At 39.5% G+C, this 25665-nt stretch overlaps 1 protein-coding gene and 1 long non-coding RNA gene across 5 annotated transcripts in view; one reads left to right on the plus strand and one right to left on the minus strand.

The window, feature by feature from the left end:
• STARD13 (StAR related lipid transfer domain containing 13) overlaps positions 1–25665 on the plus strand; it is a 328326-nt gene that overhangs the window by 25206 nt on the left and 277455 nt on the right. The window lies entirely within an intron of this gene.
• LOC104151567 (uncharacterized) lies at positions 2273–24231 on the minus strand. Of its 2 annotated transcripts, XR_011138679.1 has the most exons (6): positions 23244–24231; positions 21595–21655; positions 19413–19658; positions 13180–13333; positions 9191–9255; positions 2273–5558 (listed from the first exon to the last, which is right to left on the minus strand). It is a non-coding gene; the product is annotated as an uncharacterized lncRNA (long non-coding RNA). The 2 variants fall into 2 exon arrangements; XR_011138678.1 differs by lacking the exon at positions 23244–24231 and having other exon boundaries at positions 21595–22472.

A 25665-nucleotide genomic window follows, 5' to 3' on the forward strand; every position in this document is an offset into this window, starting at 1 on the left:
AATTTAGGCGATGGGAGAATATGACTTCTGAAGAAATGGCTCCAAGACCTCAACATGTTGGGCCGTGAAAAAGAAGCAGGTGAGATGGTATTTAATTATAGTGTACAAATACCTAAGGGGATGAACAAAGAACTAGGCCTGAATCTATAGTGAAAAGGTAAAATACGAGGTCATGGGCTGAAATCAAAGTGTGTTTCCCGCAGCAGAAGGCTAATCTGTATATGCAGTAATCTGGCAAACAGGTAATGGAAGCTAGTAGTATATACAGTAATCTATTTATTGCTATTTAAGTGCAATTAGGTTGCCCTACTGTTGGTTCTTTTTAGTAACAAATTATTATTCTTCTGTATTATTGAGTGTTTCATTCTTTCATGCTATTTTGGGGAGTTCTTTTAATGCCGAGATTTCTGGGGTGAAAAGCAGAGAAAGTCTAAGGGCTCACTATGATAAATAAGCAATTTTTTTTTTTCATGAAATGCTTTGAAGGTTGATGTATATAGTATTGTAAATCCTGCAAAATGGCATGACTCCTCCTAAGATGTGGTGCTGTAGAACACAGCAAATACTGCAGAAGGCTGACACAAACTATTTCAGATAAAAGCTATTTTGAAAAGGTAGAAAAAACTTGGAAAATACAGGATTCTGTAACACAGAAAACTAATATAATACTGACATAAATGGACATGCTACATCATTCACTCTCTTCATGTTTGTATGGTAGAGGGACAATAAAATAACTGATTTGGAATCTGATTAAAGCGTGTGAAGTGTGAACTTAAACTGACTTAAAGACAAATCATATTCCCTCTACTAATTTGCAATGGTTTATTTTTAAATTTTTGAATGAGTTTATGCAAGAGGAGGCACAATTGCAGCTGGTACTTCTAACTAGCTGACTTCTGATTTCTGAAAAATGTCTGGAAACATGGAGGTAACTGGGACATTTGACTGTCCCTTTGCAAGCTGAGTAGCCACTTCTGCTTTTTTCATCCATTTCCAATCACTTCATCACTTACTAATGAAAAAGCTGCTACAAGAAAAGGTTAATGAGAACTTTAAGTTGAATTTATCAGGCATTAATAAGCACATTATTATTTTCGATGGTCTACAGTCGTGTTTCCTAAACAATTCTCAGAGCTGATTTCTTTGCTCCACCAGTAGTTCAAGAAAATAATGAGTAAGGCAGCAATTGTCTCTGCCAGTACTGTGTGTATGTATGTTCTGTAGATTTTTTTTTTTAATGGGAAACATCTTATGAACACGTTTGATTAGGCTAATCCCAAGTCTACATCTGTAGGCTAACTGGGGAGGGGGCATGGCTAGAACTGCAACTTCCTTCAGAGATCCCCATGGAAGTCCTGAGGCTGCGACTGCTTCTCATGGCACGTTAAGAGCACTGTGCTTGTGCCCTCGAGCAGTGGTGATGCTCCTCGCTGATCCAGACCCTCCCAGGAGATCACTCCAGAGCTCTCCTGTTGGAAAGCATGGTTTTGGCATGGACCTGGGAGACTCATCTGGGCAGCACAGATACCTATCACAGTGGTCACCCTGTGCTATCTCTGCTCTCAGTGGAGAGAGGAAGACTCTTCTAATATGCAGCTCATTTCGCTGCAAATATCAACAATGGGTCACATGGACTGTGCTTAACAGGGCCTGTTCTTAATTACAAAGCAAGCCTTAATTAAAGAGTATGTCTGGAGTGACTAGGCTCATTCCTGGGATCCTTTCACAAGTTAAGTTTGCACCTATATGAAAGGTTCATTGCAATTGCCAAAATTTTAGCCAGACAGATTCAATGGGTTTGTCTTCTCCTGTGCTTTCTGTTCCACATATATCCCAAGACACCTTCAGTGTGTGCTGTGGCTGTTTTTATAGGTAGTTTATGCTTCGTGCAGTTTCTGTACAATCAAGGCATAGTAGTGATGGAGTATTGCCAAGCTTCATTTTTTTTCCTCTGTCTATCTTTAGGCCAGTATCTATGACAGAGAGAATGATCTCTAAAATGAGAATTATAATACTTCTTCATCTATTTTGCCCATTTATGTGAATTCTCTAGGGCAGAGACTATTTTTCATGGGACCATTTGTCATGGGTTTGGACTAACTTAGATCAGAAATCATAGTTTATTTCTTGCAAGAAACTTTTAACATTTTAAAATATTTTTACTCCAGATCAGGATGGAAACAGGATTGTTAATCTCCTCAGAACAGGAAATCCTGATATATTTCATACTAAAAACAAATTTTTAGTGTTTTCAATTTTTTTATTATTTCACAAAATTTATTTTATCAATACTAGTAAAATACCACTCTACATTCTAAAATAAAATAAAAATTCCTAATTCTAAAATAAAATAAAAATTAGAATAATCGGTCTATTATCATGTCGTACTACAACACGTCAGAGTAGTGGCACACAAAAATGAACTTTCTTTCAACACTTGTAAATTTTTCCTAGTTCAAAATAGTTTTTTTTCTGGGGAATCTCATCTTTCCTCAGCTGGGTCCTCTAGCTGAGGAAAACAAATACTTTTTATTCTGTTTTGTAGCTCAGATAGATTGATTAATTCCCCGGGCACAACAGTCAATAAAATTAAAATGTCGCAATGGCATTTTTTAGAACAAGTTCAGAATAATGCTGTGGAGTGCTTTATTAGATGATATAGGATCTAGTTATATTAATCAATTTTAACAAAATGCAACGAGATGGCCCAGCCATAAACAGGCCAAACCAGGGTTGCATGAGTCTAAGCAGAAGCCAGTTCCTCAGCACCCTATTTTGTTTTCATTCAGTCAGTCATTTGGAGCAAATCATTGACCGGGTTTAATCCGTTGATGCCGTTTAGTGTTATAATAATCTGAAGAAGTGACTTCAATAACTACATTAAATAGGAGCAGAGTAGCAGAGGAAATCCTATCTCTAACCACCAGAATTCTAAGGGAAGAAATTGTGGATTCTGTTCTTACAGCAAACAATTCCCTTTGCCTATATAGCTTATTTCATTCAGGAAATTATGCTAGCAAAAGAAGTTTGTTGAGAACTTTTTTGCCAAAATAAGCTGCATCTCTCTGAAGGGCAGTTTTCCAGGACTCTTCTATTTATTTTTTTAAGGGTAAACATGGTGCCAAACTGAGATTTACTCCATGAAATGCTCTGGGGCTAAAAATCAATCCTGGTGTAATGTATTTCTAGCAACATATTACTTAAGATGAAGTGTAAAATGCATAGGCTTTTGTCATTACTTTTGTCATCACTAAGCATCTGGAGGACAAGAAGGTGATCAGGAGTAGTCAGCATGGGTTCACCAAAGGGAAATCCTGCTTGACCAACCTGATAGCCTTCTCTGATGGAATGACTGGCTGGGTAGATGAGGGGAGAGCAGTGGATGTTGTCTACCTGGACTTCTGCAAGGCTTTTGACACTGTCTCCCATCACATCCTCCTAGGTAAACTCAGGAAGTGTGGGCTAGATGAGTGGACGGTGAGGTGGCTTGAGAACTGGCTGGATGGCCGAGCTCAGAGGGTTGTGGTCAGTGGCACCAGAGTCAAGTTGGAGGCCTGTAGCTAGTGGTGTCCCCCAGGGGTCAGTCCTGGGTCCAGTCTTGTTCAACGTATTCATCAATGACCTGGAGGAAGGGACAGAGTGCACCCTCAACAAGTTTGCTGATGATATGAAACTGGGAGGAGTGGCTGACACACCAGAAGACTGTGCTGCCGTTCAGAGGGACCTGGACAGGCTGGAGAGGTGGGCGGAGAGGAACCTCATGTAGTTCAACAAAGGCAAGTGCAGGGTCCTGCACCTAGGCAGGAATAATCCCATGCACCAGTACAGGCTGGGGGTTGACCTGCTGGAAAGTAGCTCTGCAGAGAAGGACCTGGGAGTGCTGGTGGACAACAAGTAAAGCATGAGCCAGCAATGTGTCCTTGTGGCCAGGAGGGCCAGTGGGATCCTGGGGTGCATGAGGCAGAGTGTTGCCAGCAGGTGGAGGGAGGTGATCCTGTCCCTCTCCTCAGCCTTGGGGAGGCCACATCTGGAGTACTGTGTCCAATTCTGGGCTCCCCAGTACAAGAGAGACATGGCCCTACTGGAGAGAGTCCAGCGGAGGGCTATGAAGATGATGAGGGGACTGGAGCACCTCTCCTCTGAAGAAAGACTGCAAGAGCCGGGCCTGTTCAGCCTGGAGAAGAGAAGACTGAGAGGGGATCTCATCAATGTGTACAAGTATCTGAAGGGGGAGCGTCAAGAGGATGAGGCCAATCTCTTCTCTGTGGTGCCCAGCGACAGGACAAGAGGCAATGGGCAAAAACTGAACCACAGGAAGTTCCATCTGAACCTGAGAAAAAACTTCTTTCCTGACAGAGCATTGGAACAGGTTGCCCAGAGAGGTAGTGGAGTCTCCTTCCCCGGAGATATTCAAAACCCGATGGATGTGATCCTGGGCAATATGCTCTAGAGGCCCCTGCTTGAGCAGGGAGGTTGGACTAGATGATCTCCAGAGGCCCCTTCCAACCTTGGCCATTCTGTGATTTTGTGATTCTGTGATTCTGTGATTAGATTTGATGTCAAATTTAATTCCAGAAGTTTCTGTAGTTAGTTCTAAACTGCAAAATGTCCTAGAAACTAGAGGCACATACCTATTTTTTCATTTCCTACATGGCCTTTCATTCATAACTGTGATACAATGCTTTTTTTAGTACTTTATGGAACCTCAGAAAAATAGGACCACATACCATTGAGTAGCAGATATATTAAAATTATTGTCAATTTTGTCAAAATTAATGTCGTTTAAATCAATGTGTTTTAACTAATTTCTAGCTGAGAATAAATGGCTCATTAATCTTCAAAAAACTGAAAATACACTTAAAAAAAGAATGATGCTAAGAACATAACAGAAAACTGTAGGGTTGCATTAACCTATCAACACTTTAAAATATTTTAGATGGCTGAAGTAGTTTGGATGAGCAAGACATCTAGAATTTCCATAAATCAAACTTTCATGAAGAAAGTGTAAGACCAACTATTGGCAAATTGGTCTTCCAGCAAGATCACTGAAAATATCCTGACCTATATTTTTAATTATCCTCTGCTTTTTTATTCCACCTGAACTTAAAGTGGCAAAAAACCCACAACATCCCAACGTCTTTTTAGTAATGACGTAAAACCCAGAACATTTTAGTGTATTTTAAAACATGTTCTCTTAACAGTGTGTGACTCATCAGTACTTCTACAGACTTCAGGCAGCCTCATGATCCTCAGGAGTCTGGCTGGCCAGTATTTTTGTTTATATATGCTAATCATGATCTCGCCGTCTGTACGGCAGCTTGTGATATCCATAGTTATTTATGTTCTGTCGCATTCAGAGGTTCCTGTGTATTTACCACATTTAGCGCAGTAAAGAACTGATTCTTTATATGGTGCCTTGGCACTGCCATAATATAAATAGCTTTTTTTTTTTACATTAGCACAACTCCTTTGACGTCAAAGGAGGAGTCACAGGGAGGCAGTGAAGAAGCAGAGAACTCATCCGTTTAAAATCACATTTTTTGAAGCATATCTTCCTGCAAGACATAATCCAGAGAAGCAAGAATTATATTTTGAGAAATCTGGTGAGATTTTTCAATCTCCATTCACCTAGAATTCAATACATTTTGGATCTCTTTTTTTGTTATGTATTGACATAACTGCAAAAAAAAAAAAAATCCTGCCTTAGGCCACATTTTCTAAACCACAGATGCAACTGTAGATATGATGTTTTTAGTAAATTGACAGAGGGTTTTTAGTAAATTGACAGAGAGAGCTGTAAGAGTAGTTTAGATGATTCATATTATTCCTCTGGGCAGAGTCCCAGCTCTGCTCTGAGTTAGCTTTGGTGTTCCCTTATCAGGAGGCACAGCATTGTCAAAAAACAGCATTTTGGGGCTAAAGCAACTATTCTCTTAGCTCCCTTTAACAGGGAAGCTCCTTATGCATGCCAGCTAAATCCAAAGTGCTGCTCATGAGTCATCTTTACATCATATCATCTTCATTTCTGAGTCTTTGCTTTAAGAAGATTTTTTACTTTTCGTTGAGGATGTGAATGGCGCAGAGTCAAGTTGGAGGCCTGTGGCTAGTGGTGTCCCCCAGGGGTCAGTCCTGGGCCCAGTCTTGTTCAATATATTCATCAATGACCTGGAGGAAGGGACAGAGTGCACCCTCAGCAAGTTTGCTGATGATACTAAACTGGGGGGAGTGGCTGACACACCAGAAGACTGTGCTGCCATTCAGAGGGACCTGGACAGGCTGGAGAGGTGGGCGGAGAGGAACCTCATGTAGTTCAACAAAGGCAAGTGCAAGGTCCTGCACCTAGGCAGGAATAATCCCATGCACCAGTACAGGCTGGGGACTGACCTGTTGGAAAGTAGCTCTGCCGAGAAGGACCTGGGAGTGCTGGTGGACAACAAGTTAAACATGAGCCAGCAGTGTGCCCTTGTGGCCAAGAAGGCCAATGGGATCCTGGGGTGCTTGAGGCAGAGTGTTGCCAGCAGGTCGAGGGAGGTGATCCTGCCCCTCTATTCAGCCCTGGTGAGGCCTCACCTGGAGTACTGTGTCCAGTTCTGGGCTCCCCAGTACAAGAGAGACATGGCACTCCTGGAGAGAGTCCAGCGGAGGGCTACCAAGATGATTAGAGGGCTGGAGCATCTCTCCTATGAAGAAAGACTGCAAGAGCTGGGCCTGTTCAGCCTGGAGAAGAGAAGATTGAGAGGAGATCTCATCAACGTGTACAAGTATCTGAAGGGGGAGTGTCAAGAGGATGAGGCCAGCCTCTTCTCCGTGGTGCCCAGCAACAGGACAAGAGGCAATGGGCAGAAACTGAACCACAGGAAGTTCCATCTGAACCTGAGAAAAAACTTCTTCACTGTGAGGGTGACAGAGCATTGGAACAGGTTGCCCAGAGGGGTGGTGGAGTCTCCTTCGCTGGAGATATTCAAAACCCGTCTGGATGTGATCCTGGGCAATATGCTCTAGGTGACCCTGCTTGAGCAGGGAGGTTGGACTAGATGATCTCCAGAGGTCCCTTCCAACCTAAACGATTCTGTGATTCTGTGATTCTGTGATTTCGATTGCTGCCAGGAAGTCATGGACTGGGCAGCGGGGCAGCTGTCTCATGCTGTCCCAGCCAAGGCTACGAGGAGAGTCATGTCCATGTCTACAAAGTATTGTTCACTGCATAGCATCCATGCAGAGAAAAGAGAATATCTATAGTGCCAACAGATTTGAAATAGGTAGTGCACAAGGTCATGCAGGGGGAAAAAAAAGTTGGCACTGAGATGTTGAGGACTGGCAGAGAATAAACAGTCTCTCGCAGAGGAGGTAGCTTGGGCAAGCAGATCTGAACAACTAGATTTTGTCAGAGGCCACTCTGGGAAGAGCTTGAATTAGTTCTTATTATGTTTGACCCATTCCACCATAATAGCTTCATTTTCCTGATTATAACCTTCTCCTGAGCAGAGACTGTTATTGCTAGCTACTGGCAAGAGGTAGGGTAAGAAAGGGCAGTTAAATACTGGTGATCATATAGAAAAAACTTTCTAGAGGCCTCAGAGGACTGATAGAAAAGGTATACAAATTCTACGGCTCAAGATCTTATACTAGACTATTAAATAGATAGAAGATTTTAGTAATTTGACAATTGTGATACTGTATAATGATTAGGTAATCATTATTCAGTATTCTCTTCTTCTCCAAACTTTCCCCTTACAAGTCTCCTTTTTACTTTCAGGATCTGAAATTACTTTGGTAGCAGGATAGTTGGAATTCCCACTTCAGCTAACTTTGTTTGGTACTGAACTGCAGTACCTTCAGCCGAGTAATATTTATAGATCTCAGTCTCTTCCAATATTCAGTACATGTGTAACTGTAACGTCTACCGTTTTCTACATTGTAGAAAAAGGCATTGCAGAAGAGGGAAAGCTAATGTTTAGCAAAGAGCAGAAGAAATGACAGCATAAATTAAGCTCTAAAACAAGATATTCATTCTGATGTAGCAGGCTATTTAAATCTATTCTAAAAAATCAATATTTTCAGATTTTCTGAATTTCCAGAGGCAATGTTTTCAGTGTGAAATGTTTTCAGCCTGGGTGAGAGAGTGGGAAACACCAAGGGAGATGTACAGGAACCAAAGATAAGGTTACAAAAACATTACATTGGAACATCTCTAATTGTTTTAACTCCAAAGAACAATGAATTTTACTGAAAGCCTAACATACAATCTGTCTCATCCTTCACCTATAATTTAGTTTCTGAAGATGTTTGCCTTCTCTCTCTGCATCACTCATGGTCACTTAATCTCTGCTATCCCAGACAGTTCCCCAGGCTAGAGACATTTCTATCTGTCAGGTGCTCCTTCAAGGGGTTTCTAAGCAACTCTGCACTTGTACGGGTAGTGATTTGTCACACATCTTTTGAGAGAGGAAAAAACCTGAATGCATTTAATTCAGTCTTAGTCACTGCTCCTGATTAAATGTAGAAGTATCTGGTGTTTAGGAACTCATAAGAGTCATACTAGATCTTAGAGAGTAAGAGGCACTCACAGCATTGCTGAGTTTGTAACAAGCATGCAAATATGTGACTGCTTATCCTAAGTTGACTTACTTCTGCATATCTTAAGCTCCTGAAATATGTGCAAATGCAACACACCCCATACAAAAGTTGCTGGACAAAATAAAGCTATAAGGTTTTATTGAAGCAAATGTAAAAGGAGAATTTTGAAAATCTTGAAGTTGGCATCATTTTATCACTTATGCTATTTAGCACCTGGTCAAGTATCCATCAGAGTAAATGGAAAACTTGCCACACAAATGTTAATTTGGGATAGTGTGGTGCTTGGTAAAGAACATTTACACTGGACAGTAGGTAATTGGCCATCCATAAACAGAACATACACATTTGGGAGAACCTTCCTAGTTACCTTTTCAACACCAACCCTTTAAAATATAGCATTTGCAGTATGATGTGCATTTCTGCAGTAACACTTAAAGTATCTTTGATGTATTGTTTCCATATGCAGGATTTCACTGACACCACTTAGACTTAGGCACAATAGACTTAATTCCCTCCAAGAACCTGATTGTGCAAATCATAGCTAATTTTGTACCTGAAGAGTCCAAAATGATACATCATATTGCAAAATATGTATATGCACTGTGCTCACCACGTATATGCAGTAGTGTTCCCCATTCCTCTGTCGCAGCAACTTCTTTAGTACAAATCAGCTTTCTGTAAAACAATACTTTGCCATCTTAATTGAAACACTAGGTAAAAACTCTTTCAAGGCAAATCCTGTAAATCCGTAGGCCAGCATTTTATCTAACTTGCATAGGTGGAGGCTCATAACTTAAAGAGTTATTTTGGATTTGCTTCACTGTAATGAATATGACCAGTTTTCCTAGATAAAATCTTAGCAAAGACTATCAAGTTTGTTTCAATGTCTTGAGGAATTGAGTTTGCTCACTTAAGTGAGAAGTGAGAATCTGCAGTTGATACATTATGAAACGTTAAATATATGTTAGCATTTAAGGGGTCTAGGAAAAAGGTCATGTGAGGGGTCTGGAAAAAAATTAAGACAAACTTCTTGTTTGTTTCTATCACACCTCCAGAGCTTCTAAATGTGGTACTTTTCAATAGAATGCAAAATTTTTTATGTATAGTGATTTCTTTTAGCTGAGACACATTATTGGCTGATAAAGAACATTATTACTTTAAAATACAGTATTTCAATTCCTCTGCTGATCAAAAGACAACCATATAAATATATCTGATACGGGAACGAGCCTGAATGACAGTATGCAGAGCTGGTCTTTGAGGTTTATAAAGTTCTTGCCTGTGAAGATCTCCTTCCATTCACCACGCTAATTTTAGGATTGTTTTGGTGTCAAGCTTAAGATCAGCTCTTATTAAATTACATCCTTTTTTATTATGGAGAGTCTACTGGAAAGTGTGAACTGATCAACAGAGTTAATTTTTTTTTTTAATAGAAGTAGAACCTGCAATTCATAGATAGTCTCTGGGACTCTTAAAGAACATGATCTTGGTCCGTTATTATTTGGACCAGTAAACAATACAAGGGGTCTTCAGCTACGGAGGAAGGTGTTAGATAGTTAACAATCTCTTTTTGGTCACCGGCCATCTGCCTTCGATTCAGCTGATTCTTCTGCTTAACTGCCAATGTGAATTCTTGGTCATTAATGAAATAAATATGGGGCACATTAATGTGTTCCTTCTTGGCAATCCCATCTTTGTTCCTGCTCGGGTCCCCTGGGATTTGGACTATCCACCTTTATGCCTCATTGAAAACTATGAATCTTTAGGCCCCCTTGCTTATGCAAGATATAAATTGAAATCTCTGCTATTCTAGAAATAACTGTCTTGAGCAAAAGTCTAAAACTAAAAAAAGAAAATCATCCAGAACTTTCAATTACATTTGACTTAGTAAAACACGAGACCAATAAAAAGCAACACTGGAAGAAGCTGAAACACAAGCTTTAGGTTCTGGCTCCTTTGGGGAGAGCTAATGTAGAAAAAATTACACACTTTGAAAAGCAGCCTAAGTTTACAATCAGAAGTTGCTCGTTCAAGCCTAAGCTAAATGCTTAAATTAAATCGAACTGCAACATGAGTCTTCACAAGGTGGGGTTCAAATGCTAAAAGTCATATCTATTCAGCAAAAAGATGTCAATATACAGTATCTCTGGGAAATACCCAAATCACCAAGTAGCAGAAAGAACTAAAATTTCCTATTGCAAGTTAGTAAAATCATTTCATGGGTCATAAAGGGACAGAGAGGGAAACAGGAATGACTTAAAGCAGAATTAGTTTGTAGTTTCAGCCAAAATAGTGAGTGACACCTTCTTGAAATGTAAGACTGGTTAATGCAAATGAATAGTGGACGCTGTTCTCCCATACTTCCCCTTTGTATAGGGAAATGGAGAGTGGTTGGGGAGCGCTGTAACAGTAAATACCAGCATGGAAACTCACTGGCAGTGCACCTCTGGCTCTGAGAAAAGGAAACTCAGAAATACCAGCAGAAGCTGGAAAAAAACTTCTTCTTGCCTGTACCCTCACTGGTATGGTGTTTGTTTAGGATACTTTCAAGCATCTTTGGAATTGTTTACGTAAGTTAACATTTCTTTACTTAACTGAAGGTTATCGAAGACAGGAAATCACTAAAAATGTGACGGTGCCAGTTACCATCTTAATATCAAAGGGAAACTTAGCCCTTTGCACAATTACATAAACACACATCAATAAGTCACACAGAAGCATGCTAAAGCAACACTGATTAGTTATCAGAGGTCAGAAATTAGCATGGCTAGTTTTACCACTGCCTTGCTATATTGACACCGCCTTTGTCAGCTCTCTCTTGTGCAGGTTGAAGCAGGAAATAGCAGGCTATCAAGCTGTAGGATCATGTAATTAAAAAATATATTATAATGTATATTTTCAATGGGACCAAGTTGTGTAGACAGCTCTCTATCACTTGTCAATCTGTCATAATAATGGAAACTTCTAGGCACCTAACATCAATATAGCTCTCCCTATGACTTCAAGAGAGGATGAAAGTAGTGCATTATAACAAACATATGCAGAGTACATCCTAGATTCTCTAAAAAGAGGAGTTCCTCTGTCAGTATTTATGCATTTGCCAATATTCCATTTAGTGTATATGATTTTAGGTTTTTAGACTATAAAAATGATAAGTAAAAATGAGGTGGAAGAAGGCTAATAAAAATGTTAAGTTGTGAATATAAATGTGTTATTCCTTTCAAACCAAAAGCAATTTGAGGCAGGTGCTGCACTTTTCTGTATATCTGTACCCGATCTGACACAATCTGGCCCCAACCTAGTTAGTTAATTTTCATCTTTTGGATAAATAGAAACGTTAAATAAGTACTAATCCTCCTGTGCCCATTTATTTCTTGTCTGCTTTTCTGCTTGGCAGCTGCTTGATTGTGTGCAGCTGCTAAGTGCAGAACATGGTTGTGCACTCAGGCTGCAGGGTCCTGGTTGTTGCAGGGCTTGTTAGAGCCCTGAGGACGTATGTTCTTGGGAAGTGGCACAGCTAATTTCCCACTTACCACGCTTCTTTTGCTTTCTTTCTTACATAGGGCTGTCGTCTTCTTGAGAAAGCCTGAGAGTAACTTCACTTTTCACTGCCTTTGGGCCTCATCTTGCAAAGCAAGGCTCGACTAAAGCAATACAGACTTATAGCTAAAAATATACAGTGCCTTTGTGGTTCCAGGCACTGTCGTGTGTTCACACTCCTTGTGGTGATGAAAGATTAGCAAGACCAATTCCTTGTTCCCGTTCCACCAAAACCACAAGCAACGTTCATTTACTGCACTTTAAGGAAAGAGAGAGGTGGCAGTGAGAAAGCTGTCAGCAGTAAGTGCCCAGCAGCTAAAGACGGTTGTGGGGGTGGATGAAGTTGGTGACATTGCTCTTTTCTTGTCATTCCCAGAGCTCATGGCTTGGGTTGTCTGCAATTTACGCTTTGCTGAGGTGTACAGGACAGTCCATATTTCACAGAACTAGTTCACTCTGTCATCACTTTGGCAAAGGAAGCCAATGTTATATTAATTATGGTCTTTTAAATTTTTAAGCTTGTCTTCAGAGTAGTGGGAACTAAAGTATGATTAAAAAAACTGATGAAGAGATATCACTATTTTGAAATCATGTCCTTTCAGAATTTAGATTATTACACAAATGATCTCTTCAGAGTCATTGGGGTTAATATGAGGGTTTTGTGAGTTTCTGTGGCCTAGTCCTTGCATACAGCAGGCTTACCTGAAGACACGGGCAGGATTCACTCTGCTCTTTCCAGAGCTCTGCTAGAGAATTGCATCTGGAATATTTTAGAGCATCTGAGTGTCTTTCCAGTGGCCATCTCACTCTTCTGTGGTTCAGAAGTTCCAAAAAGTCTGAAAACACTTTTATGAGTTACTCGTAGTGAATGAACTGCAACCATGTCATAAGACAGACTATGGCTTCTGATTTCCTTCTTTCCCTTCCTGTTCATTGAGATTTTGACTCAGAAATGTGAATGTTATGCAACAGTGACATGGAACTTATTAAATGAAAATATACCACTATTGCACAATACCCAGAGTAACAAGCCAGAGAGCTTCCCGCTTGCTTTCCTACCTTTTTCAGTTGTTTTTGTGTTTCTCTGGCCTTTTCAGCATCCTCATATCATTATTTCCAAGTCTTCGCTCCTTGTACATTGCTCTGTATCACAGGTGGCTCAGTGCCCATGGAAAGGTACCAGGCAGACAGCACTAGAGAAAGAAATTAACACCTATTTGGCAGATAAGAGAGCAAAAAGTAAAAATAGTGGAAGATTCCCTCTGCTGTTCCATCAGTAAACCTGGCTTTCAGGACCCTTTAGCAGAAGAAGAATGAAAATCTTATGGGCATTTCGTCTGAACTTGGTTAGGGAACAAATTTTAAAGAAGGAAGCCTTATGGTGATGATAGTGGTTTTATGGTGTATTTACTAGTTCAAAGGGAAATACTTCGAAACCCCTAACCATGAAAGGCTGCTAACTGACAGTGTTTTCATCGCAAGATCATTGCTCATATGGAGGGAAAAGAAACTAGCAACCTGGACATGAAAGATTTAATATAGTTTTTTTTTGTTTTGTTCATATACTCATTCATGTACACTGAGACTGCATGTACACTTCATGTACACACATGAGACTTCATGTACACTTACATACTGCATCCCACCTTTTTTTTTTTTGTCTACTGAGAAATTTAATAAATATCAGAAAAAGAATGTTACAGTACATTCTGTACAAAGCTGTTTACTTTGAGAAATGATGCTTAATATAGCTTAGGCCAGTCCTGTATCTTTGTCTAGAAATAATCAGTAGGTTTTACTTTGTAGATCCTCCAAGGAAATTTATAGTCCTATTAGTCTGGAGGCAAATAGGCTGCGTCTACACTAATAAATTCAAAGAACTTGCCAGCCACTGAAACACAATGGTCCACACTGGCAAATAGGCAGGACTTTGATTTATGAACTGCATCAATATGGTAATAGTTCCCTGCCACGTCAACAGTTTTCCCTCCATCCCTGAAACAATTCCTGGGCGCTGCCTGGTAGTTATAACAGTCAGGAGACCATTCCCAGGATACAGCTTGCTTGCAGCTACCCTGTTTTAGTGGCTAAGGCTGTGTAGTAGCATGGACTGCTCTGTGCCAGAAGGATGTATAAACCCACTATCTCACTAATTGTGTGAGCTAGACAGATAATAAGAAATGGGGGAGGAAGCATCACAGATGTCTAAGAGGAGTCTAAACATGACAGCAGAAAATTTGCAGGTGTGAGTGTTAGTCCCTTCCTGAATTGTTCTGTGATTTCGTTTGTGAATAAGTGAACGTTTCATATTCTTGAAATAAGGGGAACTTGAAGAATCAGGAAGAAGAGTTTATCCCAGATTCCAGCAGGATCGAGCAGTGGGACTGCAAGAAGCTGCGTGTAGGAGCTAGCATATAAGGCGTAGGCTTTGTACATGTGCAAGAGAGATGTACAGAGGAAAAAGGAGAGATCCTAACGTTTCCATGCTGGCATTTCCATTCTCTAATGTGTCCTATCTATTCACCTATCTGTCATTTTTGACAGATACCCTATGTATATTTTCAATAAAATCTTCACTGCAGAATTTTGTCCTCAAATATACTTTTCAGTAGTGCATATCTACTGAGTATTCATGCAGACTAAACAGTACAATGATTATTAAGAAGAAAAAATATTTTATTTCAGGTGCAACTGCTGATTTTGATGCACACTGTCATGCACACTTTAAAAGTGGTTAATATTTTCCAAAAGGGGAGGCCTATGATTTTTTGAAGATTAGTCTCTCTTAAGATATTTTATGTTTAGCACACCCTAAACTTGGACCTTAACCTGTATGGATAATTAGTTAGCAATAGAAAGGGAGAGGAGGGCTTATAAACTGAGAGTATTTATTCTACCATTTTTTGGACCAGAAAGCTAATGAAACTGTCAAATATATTTATATCTACATACTTGTTTTTCTGCTTTTTAACCAAAAATTACTGATGTGATCATTATTTCTCATTGTTTAAAAAAAAAAAAATTCTGTATCTAGCATGAGAAAAATATGCCAAGACTTTAGCCTGGTATGATTTATAGTGCCTGAGTTTTAAACCCATGAAACACTGGTTTGCTGACAGATCTTTATCTCATAATATGTTTCAGGCATGCTGTCCCATAACAGATTGTATATATGAGTATGTGTGGTGAACACACTAGAACACGGTACAGGATAAAAATCTCTTTTACATTAACACAACACACTTTGAACTTGTAAAAGAGAGGCTGAAAGAAATCATCTTTCTCAGAGGTTAGCATAACTGAACAGAGCTGCAGAGGCCATTGGCCAGTGGAAGGTGGACGTATGCCATTTGAATGAATGCTTTCATAAGGCACTGAAGCTGCTTCTTCTAAAGAGCTCTGTAACAAGGTTTGTACCAATACTTGTGTATTCATGGAAATCAAATTAATCAGATTTCATGTTCTGTGTCAGCTTGGTCCTGACCGGGAACAGACAGCCCCTTTGATTAAGATTTCTACTTATCCTTTGTTTTTATTTCCTGAATGTTGGAAAGAATGGGCTTCTGTAGGAAACGAAAGGAAAACTAGGAAAAGTTAAAAAATAGATGTTCTGCACTTTTGCTTCATAAACCTTTTAGTCAGGATATAAACTGAGAGCTTCAGGCATTTTTCTCCACTCCAAATTTCCTTCTGGAAAAAAAAATCTAGCTCATTCTTTATTTGTGGACTATGCTTTGGGCATAGTAGATGCTTTAAAAGTTCCAGCAGCATCCACTAGTGGAAACAGCCAGATGTCATTTTTCGTGATGTGCTGGTTATTTGTTGCTCCGTTCCACAAAGTCATGTGGAAGTGCCCAAAGCAGTTTTACTCTGCATAGATCAATGATGGTATGGGTAAAGATGCTAGGGAGTCTCACAGGAGCAATTTATAACAGAAAAAAAAACAAACTTATGGAAGGTTCAGAGAAGAGCTTCAGAAATGACCTCTGAACTTGGCATTCATTTATTGCATTATGCAGTGCCATGTAAAGATCTCAGAGCTAACTCTTTGTATACCAGAAACAAGATACATCACAGCAGTGTATCGCAGCTCCACTACTTTATTATCTCCAAGACTTTAAACTAGTGACCTTAGAGATAGTTTAGATATTTTGTACTTCACTTCCTTACGCTGCATGAAATTTTTAGGCATTTGAGTTAATTAAAAAGTAGAGTCATTATTTGATTAAAAAGGCCAGGCTTTTCTCCTCTATGGGGAAAAGTTGATCAGATACCATAAGCCTCTTTAATTCAGCAGACAAAACCACAAGTCTCATTCAGTAGAAATCTGGAATTTAACAACTGACACTGGAAATAGATGAGTGTAACTAATTATTGGAAAATCTCAAAAGAGAGAAGAAATAGCCTAAAAGCAGAAAGCCAAACAGGGAATTTGTTCACAATAGCTATTCAGGCTTCAAATATGCACCCTGGCTTGTGATACATCTTTCTTTAAAGACATCTAAAGACAAGACTTCAGACATCTCTAAAGAAGCTCGCACTAAAGTTTAGCTGGATATTTTGACTTTGCCTGGTAGATCTGGGCAACCCCACCTGACAAACTTACCCAAAAATGAGGAACTCAAATGAACTATGAATTTCTGTCAAATTAACTGAATATTTAATAGCACAAAAAAAAATCATGTAGGAGAGCAAGAGGTAGGAAGGTTGAAAATGCTTAAATACTCATCTGAACACTTAGTATTTGAACACTTTTTTAATCCGAAAGCTCTGAAAAATTAAATAGATTCACCAAAAGAAGTAAACAATCCCCAACATAAATGAAAATATTTTTTTCAGATTTAACAAAATGTGTTGGATTGACCCCCCAAAAATTTTTTTTTTATAGGGAAGAGTTCTTTTACTGGAAAAATGTTTCTTGACCAAAACTGAATGTATCGTCTGATTTTTGGCAGAGAGGGCAAGAGGGATGAAGAGAGTTTTGCCTTACTTGAGTGAAGAATGCAAACTAACAGCTCTTGCTCTTTTGTTCATAAATGGACTGTACAGGATACACGTTGGCCTAATTGCACAAACAGGTAGAGTTCACAGGAGGTTCCTCTGAAATAACTTATCTTCATTGCAGCTGACACAGTCCTCCACTGCTGCCATTTATATCTCATTCACCCAGCAGATCTTGGGAGGAGGACTCTGCCTTCTGGCATGGCCTTTGTAGTAATAGGCATTATTGGGGGGGGTGATCAGTTCTTTAGCCTTCATTACAGACACTGATTAGAGAGGGTGATAAAGACATTGCTGGAGTGCAAAGCGAGTTCTGGAATTAAAAAAAAAAAGTATGTAAAGTAACATTTTAAATGGATGCACCTATTTACAACTGCTGATATTTTCATACAAATGGTATCAGTAAGAATTTAGTGGTGTTAGATTCAGACGGTATAGCAGAGGTTTTAATTTGCTACGGTTCTGGTCTAATAGGTATAAAGACACTAGAGGATTCTGAAATACTGAACTCAAAGGCGTTCTGACAAACCTTTGTACTCATAACAACAAGAGCTAGTGTGAGCTTATACAATTTAAAACTAATTGCCCAGCCAACATCCTCATTACCATATTGATGCAGTTCATAAATCAAAGTCCTGCCTATTCAAGCTGTTAACCAGTCTTGCATTAAACAGTGTATTTCAATTGAGAAATGTAGTGTGTTGCCAGAACACTGCAGAAAGTTTAAAAGACTGACAGGAGCACAAACCTGGGGAGCTGAACTGCTATGAACTGATGTAATACACATGGCACTAAAGCAGTTGTTCTTGTTTGTTTTCTGAGTATGTTCTGATTTAGCCTGAAAACTTCTCATAATAATGTACTATAGTATAGATACCGCATTTTAGAGAGTAGAGAGCTGCTGGCAATTTGATCAATTTGGCTTCCTACAGGATCTTCTGTTCTTAACCAAGCGACTCACACCTACATTTTTGCAAACAGTAGAGTACTTATGTCAGCTGAATTTCACTGAGTACATTAAGAATATAGGGTTTTTATATAGGCAAAGGACAGGTTCAGCCTTCTAAGAACCTAAATTAGTCACCTAAATAAGGTGCCTGAAGATAAATTTTTGGAATAGCCTACTTAGTAACCTCAAGATGCAATTCAGTTGCCTAAATAAGTGCCTACCTACCCTGCTGTCCTTAGACAGCTATATTGTATATATGCCAAAGGACTTACAGAAGATCTGCACCTCTCTGAGCAGACAACTGAAGGCCACGTGGGAGATAGTCGTAAGACATCTCAGAGGGCACTAGCAGCCTTTATTTAGGCAACTGAATCCTCCCTGACCGATTTTTCCTTCAGGTGTATCTCAGTGAGCTTAGGTATCAGAAGCAGCCTAGTCATATGAACAGCGTTAATAAATTTGTGCAGGGTTCATTAGCTACCACTGTGAGACTGCCTCCAGCTCCCGAAGCTCGCTGCTTAGAACCAGCCGGGGATTTCAGCAAAGTTCTGAGTATTATTATCCCAAACACCAGTGCCTCATGAGTTATTTTTCTGTTTATACTTTGCTCAGAAAACAGCAAGTGAGATTTATATTTATTGTGGTTTCTCGTGAGCCAAGTGCAATAGATCTGGCCAGCTGTTGAGAAGTCGCTCTCCCTCTGTGCTAGGGCTTTCACCCTTGCAGTCAACATACAGAGCCTGCAAGCACAGAGAGCTGAAGCAAAGGGAGAGGCAAGGCATAGAAAGGAGAAAAATGAACCTCACAGTAAACACAAGTCTATACCAGCCTCTGCGCCTGCGAGTGTCGAGATAACTGTCATCTTCTGGTGTCTTTTGCTGCTGGTGGGTGTCACTGCTCCAGCAGAGAATTCTCAGTGGGATGCATGCACTTTTGGGAGCAATCTAAAGTACATCCACTGGCAGGCTTTGTGAAGGATGACTCTGGGTTGATATGCAACTTTCAGTAGACAGGAGCCAAATAGAAAAAACAAACAGACCAACACAAGCTGCTTGCTCTTTACCTAATTAGTAGAGTGAGACGTGGTTGTGCTATGCCATTTCTCTTTCATCAGCTTTAAAAAAAATTAAAGATATGGGTATGACCTTTAAGTAGTCCATCTTGTATATATATCCTCCAATATAAGAAAATTGTTTCTTCCAGACTGTACCCCTTCGTGCAATGTAAAGATTAGCTTCCAACCAGTCTATTGAGCATCCCATGAACAAATGTAATGGAATTCACTTTAGAGTCTGAAGAAACATTTCCAATATTTAGACGGGAGGGAGAAAACAGCTCATACCTGTGTGTCTGCTTGTAGCAACGCTGTGTCTTGACTGTGGTTTGGACTGGTTGCTTAGATGAAGAGATAGGAAAAAAAAGTCTGTGTCCCTCTAGGGCGAGGATTGTGGCATTGTTAAAATCCTATGTGGTTTGCCCAGTGTTTGTTTTAAAATATTTATTAGGTGTTGGTTCATCTTGGGGCCTCTGCAGTGTCTGAGTATGACTCTGCGTATGCTCTTACTCTTCCATGTTCATTGCACCATTCCTATAAAAACAAAGTGGACGTATTCTAGGGCAATATTAAAAAAAAATCTCTTTTTTTTATTTAGTAATACAATTGTAGGAACACACATATGGACACACACACCTTTCACCCCTTCTTTCCCCTGAGTATTAAGACTTTCAGCAGTTTCACATCAGGCTTAATTTCTATAGTTCACACTGTAATTTTAAATCACTCAAAATTGCCTTCTAAGCACAAGTAGTCCAACAGCCTCAGGCCAATATCTCATCAGGAGCTTGATGCTGCATTTCATAGGTGCTAAAATTTAATGCTAAAAGAGGCCTCATGGCAGAAGGAAAGCCAGAAGAATTCTTATTCTTTAAAGATACTTCATTCACATGCTGAGAATCACACTGAAAGCCGTATACTCTAAATTCCTCATTCCTACCTCAGTCCTTTTTTGTACCTTCTGGCCAGAGGGTGGAATTAGGTATGCAAAGGGTATGAGACTTTTCCACATGTGAAGAACCGGGTCTACTCCTTAGCTTTACTGGTGTTCACACGCTCCGAGTGTTTGATTTTGGTCCGGATCGTAACCATTCGACGCAAAGGCTGCACATAGCAGAATGATTTGCAAAGCCAATACCCAACACTAGGTAAACTGACTAAGACTAAACGTCACCCAAATATCTAAGTTCTTAGAAATGGCATCAATAATACTATTGCAAATGCCCAGCTTAGTCGCAATTAAACCACCATTCCTGTATGGTGGTGACGATGACAGTGATGTTGAGAATGATATTTTAGACCAAAACACAATTCAGTCGGGATACATTTTACTACTGGCAGGATGTTAGCATCTTGGCTGGATCAGCATCAAGCTCAGCTAACTAAACCAAATGCATCAATGATTCCTCCTAGACCTGAATCTTTCCCCCTTAATATTACAAGTAGGTCCAGCTGTAAATATTTTGCTGGCATAGGTGCATCAGTCAGCAAGGTGGCTGGAAAATACTGTGTGTGTAACTAGGAGTTGAACCAAAGAAAAAACATGAATGCAGGCACAGTTATGCTTGCAAAATGTCCCTTTGTCTCTTTAATTTATTCCATTCGGGAAGGCATTTTACCTTCTTGACAATGTAAAATGAGTTTCTGGTAGGGGGTGGGGGTGGGGCTGGACATGGCAAAGCTGAAGGGAAGGGCTGTTAGCAAAGCTATTTTGGGATGATAAGCATCTAAAGTTGAGACAAGCCTTACTGAACTATCACATAAAGTAATTTGTGTTAAATGGTTGCCTCAAGAGGTGGCTTCATTTGCTGAGTGACTCATTCATAAATATGCCAAATTCTTTGCTGACTTAAATACTAGTTAAGCTCAGTGAAGGCAATCAGTCAGGTGCATGAAGTGTAAGAGAACTCAACATCTTAGTGCTGTCTCCCTTACTCACTGAAATGAGTCAGGAGGGATGTAGATTTTGCAGCATCTATGAGTACTTCTGGATGTTTCAGGGTGAAATATTATATAGTATTACTAGAATGCAGGATCCCTTACCTGAGTAGAAGGGTACTTCAGCTTCTTCATTTTGCTGTTTGCTCTAATCAAAAGCAATACAGACAAACACTTCCAAAATTACACTATGACTCAGCAGTCTTCTCACCCTGTATTTCCAATGACAATTCACACTTTCCCTTTCCAGGCTAGATTTGCAAATAACTGATTTGTAATCACACCCGGAAACTCACATGCTCAGTACCCTACATTGTAGCTACACTTTGCAGTACATGCAAAAGTCTGCCTGCAAGCTATGATCCTGTATATACATATAAAGGAAGGCTTGTGAAATTTTGGCCTCAAATGTAGGTCTTGAAGCAATGTAGACAACTAATAATTAGAATTTGCAAGTGACACGGAAACCTAATTTTGGCATTCCTTTATGCTGACATGGAAGTACTACATTAAAAGGCATTTCACAGCCTACCTGTTCAAAAACTGACAGCATCCAAAGTAGAGGGTGTGCGGCGTGAAACTGAATCCAGGTGCTTCAGGTGATAAAGAAAAGCACGATGTTAAGGTCTGGCATAACGTGAAGAATGAGATCACACTGTATTTTTAGAAGTGCCTGGTGTTCCTGTGAAGCATGCTCTTGCTCTCTCTTCTTTTTTTTCCCCTCACTCTTCTTTTTTCTTTCTCTCTTTCTGTGAATAATTTGGCCAGCGCTTGCAGAGGCTATTTTAGCCCCAGGGATTCTCACACATACTTCTGTTGACAGAGCTCTTGTGCAGCAAGCAAGCTGAAATGCCTTTTGTCAGGAGCTGTTCCTTTCTTTTTCTATTCTGCCCCAACGCTCGGAGGATCTTTTGGCTACTAACCGAGTTCCTGTTGTTAGGCTTACGGAAATTAACTGAATTGAAACATATGGGATTACCTTGCAAAACGGGTAAAATTATAATCAGGAAAACAGCCCTAATTCCTAATTTGCTATTAGTTTATGTGTTTCACATTCTTTTGGCTTGTTTGTTTAGTTTGTCAAGGGAAGATTGTTTAAAGCAATGGAAACTATTAAACACAATTGCTATAAAAGGGAAACAAATGCATTAGGGGCTGAGGGGTAAAAACTCTTTGATTCTCCTTGCGAAAATAGAAATGAGACTATCAAATAGCAAAGTCTTTGTAAAATCCTCCTATTTAATGGTTAAGCTTAATATGAGCTTTTTGTGTGATCTTTGTCCAAAACTTGATGAGTTTTAACACAAATTTTGGTTGTCTGGGCAAAGGAGAATCAGGCCAACAGATCATGATGCACAAAAATCTGCAAGTGTGCACATACACCTTTGCTTTTGCCAAATCATAAGAGAACTTTCCATCCACAGCATTTCACTAACTATATGATAAATCTTTATTAATTTATTCTTGATTTGTAAGGAGCTTTCCTTAGAGAATAAATTTCAGGTTGTAAGTTTTAAACTCCTATGTCTGTAAAAAGCTGTAGTTGACTGGGTGCTATATTGCACATTTTACCTTAGAAAAAATGCCTTTGTTGCTTATTTTGGTGCTCTCCCTAAAGCTGTTTTGGAGTCAGTTTTAGCTTGACAGCTGAATGTTAACTGAGGCATATCCTACGTTGTCCCTTCCAGCCTGAAAAAAAACCTCACAAATGCCTGTGAGATTTTTATTATCCGGCAATATCTTTACCTACACTATTGCCTACTAGTACAGCTAATGCTACAGTATAGATTTAGAATAACCTAAGCACAAGAAATGAATTTTGCTATTTATAAAGCTTTGGAGACCTTTTCCAGAAAGATTACAATTTTTCAGAACTTGTAAGTGCATACGTTCATTGTTTTGGCGATAATTATATTATTTTCAAGGTCTGCGTTATGGGCCTTTTACTACAAGGGCGAATTTAGCTCTGAATGTATAGACCTCTCTGAGTTATTCATTTTGCTATGGGCAGGATTTCTAAATCCACAGCTCTGCCCAATCTGTTCCATTTTTAGGAGCTATAAATGTATATGTAACTCTCTATAAGATATGGAATTTGGTATGTTGTATACGAGGATTTTTCTAGTCACTGCAACACTGAATGAAGAGATATGGTCCACAGGATGAAAGGGGAAAACTCACATTCTGTCTTCTTTTCACTTCCTCTTCATAGATTTCTTGCCACACTTGCACAAAACCAGCCTACTCCTGAGTTCTTTCTTTGTCCCAGTCTCTTCACAAGAGAAAAAAAAAAAAAAAGACTTCAATGGAGTAAGCAAATCTACTAAAAGGAAAAACTTTTTCATGCTTTTTGCAATTAAACTGTAGAAATTACAGCTTCACGCCACACACAGTAAGACTGGAAATCATTCTAGACAAATAACTTACCAAAATTTAAAAAGAAACTGGGAAAATCAAGAGATAAATAACAACACGAATTTTTGCAGGGATCCTAATTCTTGTTTCAGGATCTAAAACATCATCTTAAAATATTACAATTACACAAAACACCATTGACTTATCCCATCCTAGCCTACTTCGAAATTTTTGTAGCTTCTTCTGGAGCATTTTACACTAGATTGTTATAGCAAAGATGTTCCCATGAACACAGGGCTATATTCCTACAGGATGTCATTACAGCAGAGTCTGCTTCGCAGCATCAGCCGAACTGAAGATGGTCCAGAGAACAGGCCAAGGTTGGGCAATTTCTGCCAGAAGAGGGAAAGAGATAATAAGAAAGGGTAACACTGGGAAAGAGAGTCTGGGGGAAGACTGGGAGACTTAAGCACTGCTATTCCTGCTGGAACTATCAAGATGTGAGCAACAGCGGCAGCTGCCAGCAGTAATGGTTGCTTAACACATCCCATCCTCTCCCTTGAGAGCCACCAAAGCCATCCCAGACAGGCCAGGGTGAGCAATGAGACCACAGCTCTTTTCTTGCCTTTTGGGGAGTCATCTGCAAGAGGCAGATCTCCTTCCCTAGCATCCGGCTCTGCATGGTAGGCCGGAAGTGTGGATGCTAGCAGCATGCCTCCCAGCAGGGCGCTCGTTGCCAGTAGCTTCAAAAACAAAGGTAATGGCTCATAGAGGTACAGATAATACTTAGTATTCACTTCAGATGGCAGGAGGCTTTTTCACTGTGCCCAAAATATACAAAATACTGTATGAAATATTAGTTATTCCAACCATTTCATATAAATAATGTGTTTTCTACTTCAAAGGCATTGTGCCCAATTCCCATAATGTTAGGGAGAACCAAAGGTGTGAAACTGAAGTCACTTCTATTTAGGTAGCTCACCTGAAGCTTCTGAAAAAATGTGGGCTTCAAATGTAGGTTAGTCATTCACATGTAGACATTTTAATCTACTAATACTGTAACGAAGATGTGGGGTTGAGATTCTTCTGCCTCTGTTTGCCCAAGTAAAAGTTAGGTGACCAGTGTAAGCTTTTTGTCTGGACTTCCTTCATAGTTTTGGATAAAGTAGTCATGCCAGGAGGGAGACTCATCCCATCCCAAAATTGGTATCCAGGATAAGTCAGAGGATTTACCTTCTGGAAGCATGTTTCAGTATCCTTGGACTGTAGCAAGTGTCTTGACAGTTAATTTACAAGAACATGTCACTTTTAAATGGCTGAAAAGAGGTGAGAGGAGGTCCACCTAAAGCATGTATATCTGCATGCTCATACCTTTACATACAAAGTTCAAATGACAAGGATAATATAATGAATCTAGATTTTCTATAAATGGACCATATTCTTTCTATTACCCAAAGTATGCCTATAACATTAAAATGTATACTGACCAACAATAAAATATGCCTAGCTGGTATGCATTGCTCAGTTCATGGCACCTGCAGCGACAAGCATGTCACATGCTATCAGCTTTCTTTGCCTGCTTCCCACTTTGACAATGACAGCGCTGCCTTCTGACATGTCTTTTTCACTGCTGACAGGCTTGCCACATACATCAAAGGCTTAAGCTTCTCTCTTATTTTTAAAAGCTTCTATTCTGCTTTGTTGTCTCATAGATGGAGTCCTGAAACAATCATTAAAATAAATGCTATCAATATTCAGTCTGTCACAAAAAGTAAATTACATATATGGGTCAATGTAAGCTATTCAGTTATACAAAATCAGTTCTTGAGACGCACATTTCTTCCCATGCGTTGGAAGTCCACAGAGTAGACGCGAGCGTAGAAGTTAGGATTGATCTAAATCAGACATACAGCCAACTTTAATTTAGAACTGAAGCTGTTTGTATTTTTAGCCTTCTCTTTTTGGTTTGCAAATGTATTGACAAGTGCCACAAGGCATTGGCAATTCAGAGAACCAAGAAAGAGAACATTTTAACTATTTTAAAATGTACTTTATTTTATGTCCATTCCTTTGGTTCCTTGCTCTTTCCTATGACATTTTATTAGCTTTACCAGAACAGTGTGAGTTTTCAATGATTTAACAAATAAGAATACAGTGAACAGAAGTATATTTAGATAACAAACACATATCTAACAAATATCATTTGAATGATTCCAATCCATTGTGTGAATAATCAAAGTAAAGTTAA

This window comes from Struthio camelus, chromosome 1 (assembly GCF_040807025.1).
Source record: "Struthio camelus isolate bStrCam1 chromosome 1, bStrCam1.hap1, whole genome shotgun sequence".
Classification (NCBI taxonomy): Eukaryota; Metazoa; Chordata; class Aves; order Struthioniformes; family Struthionidae; genus Struthio; species Struthio camelus.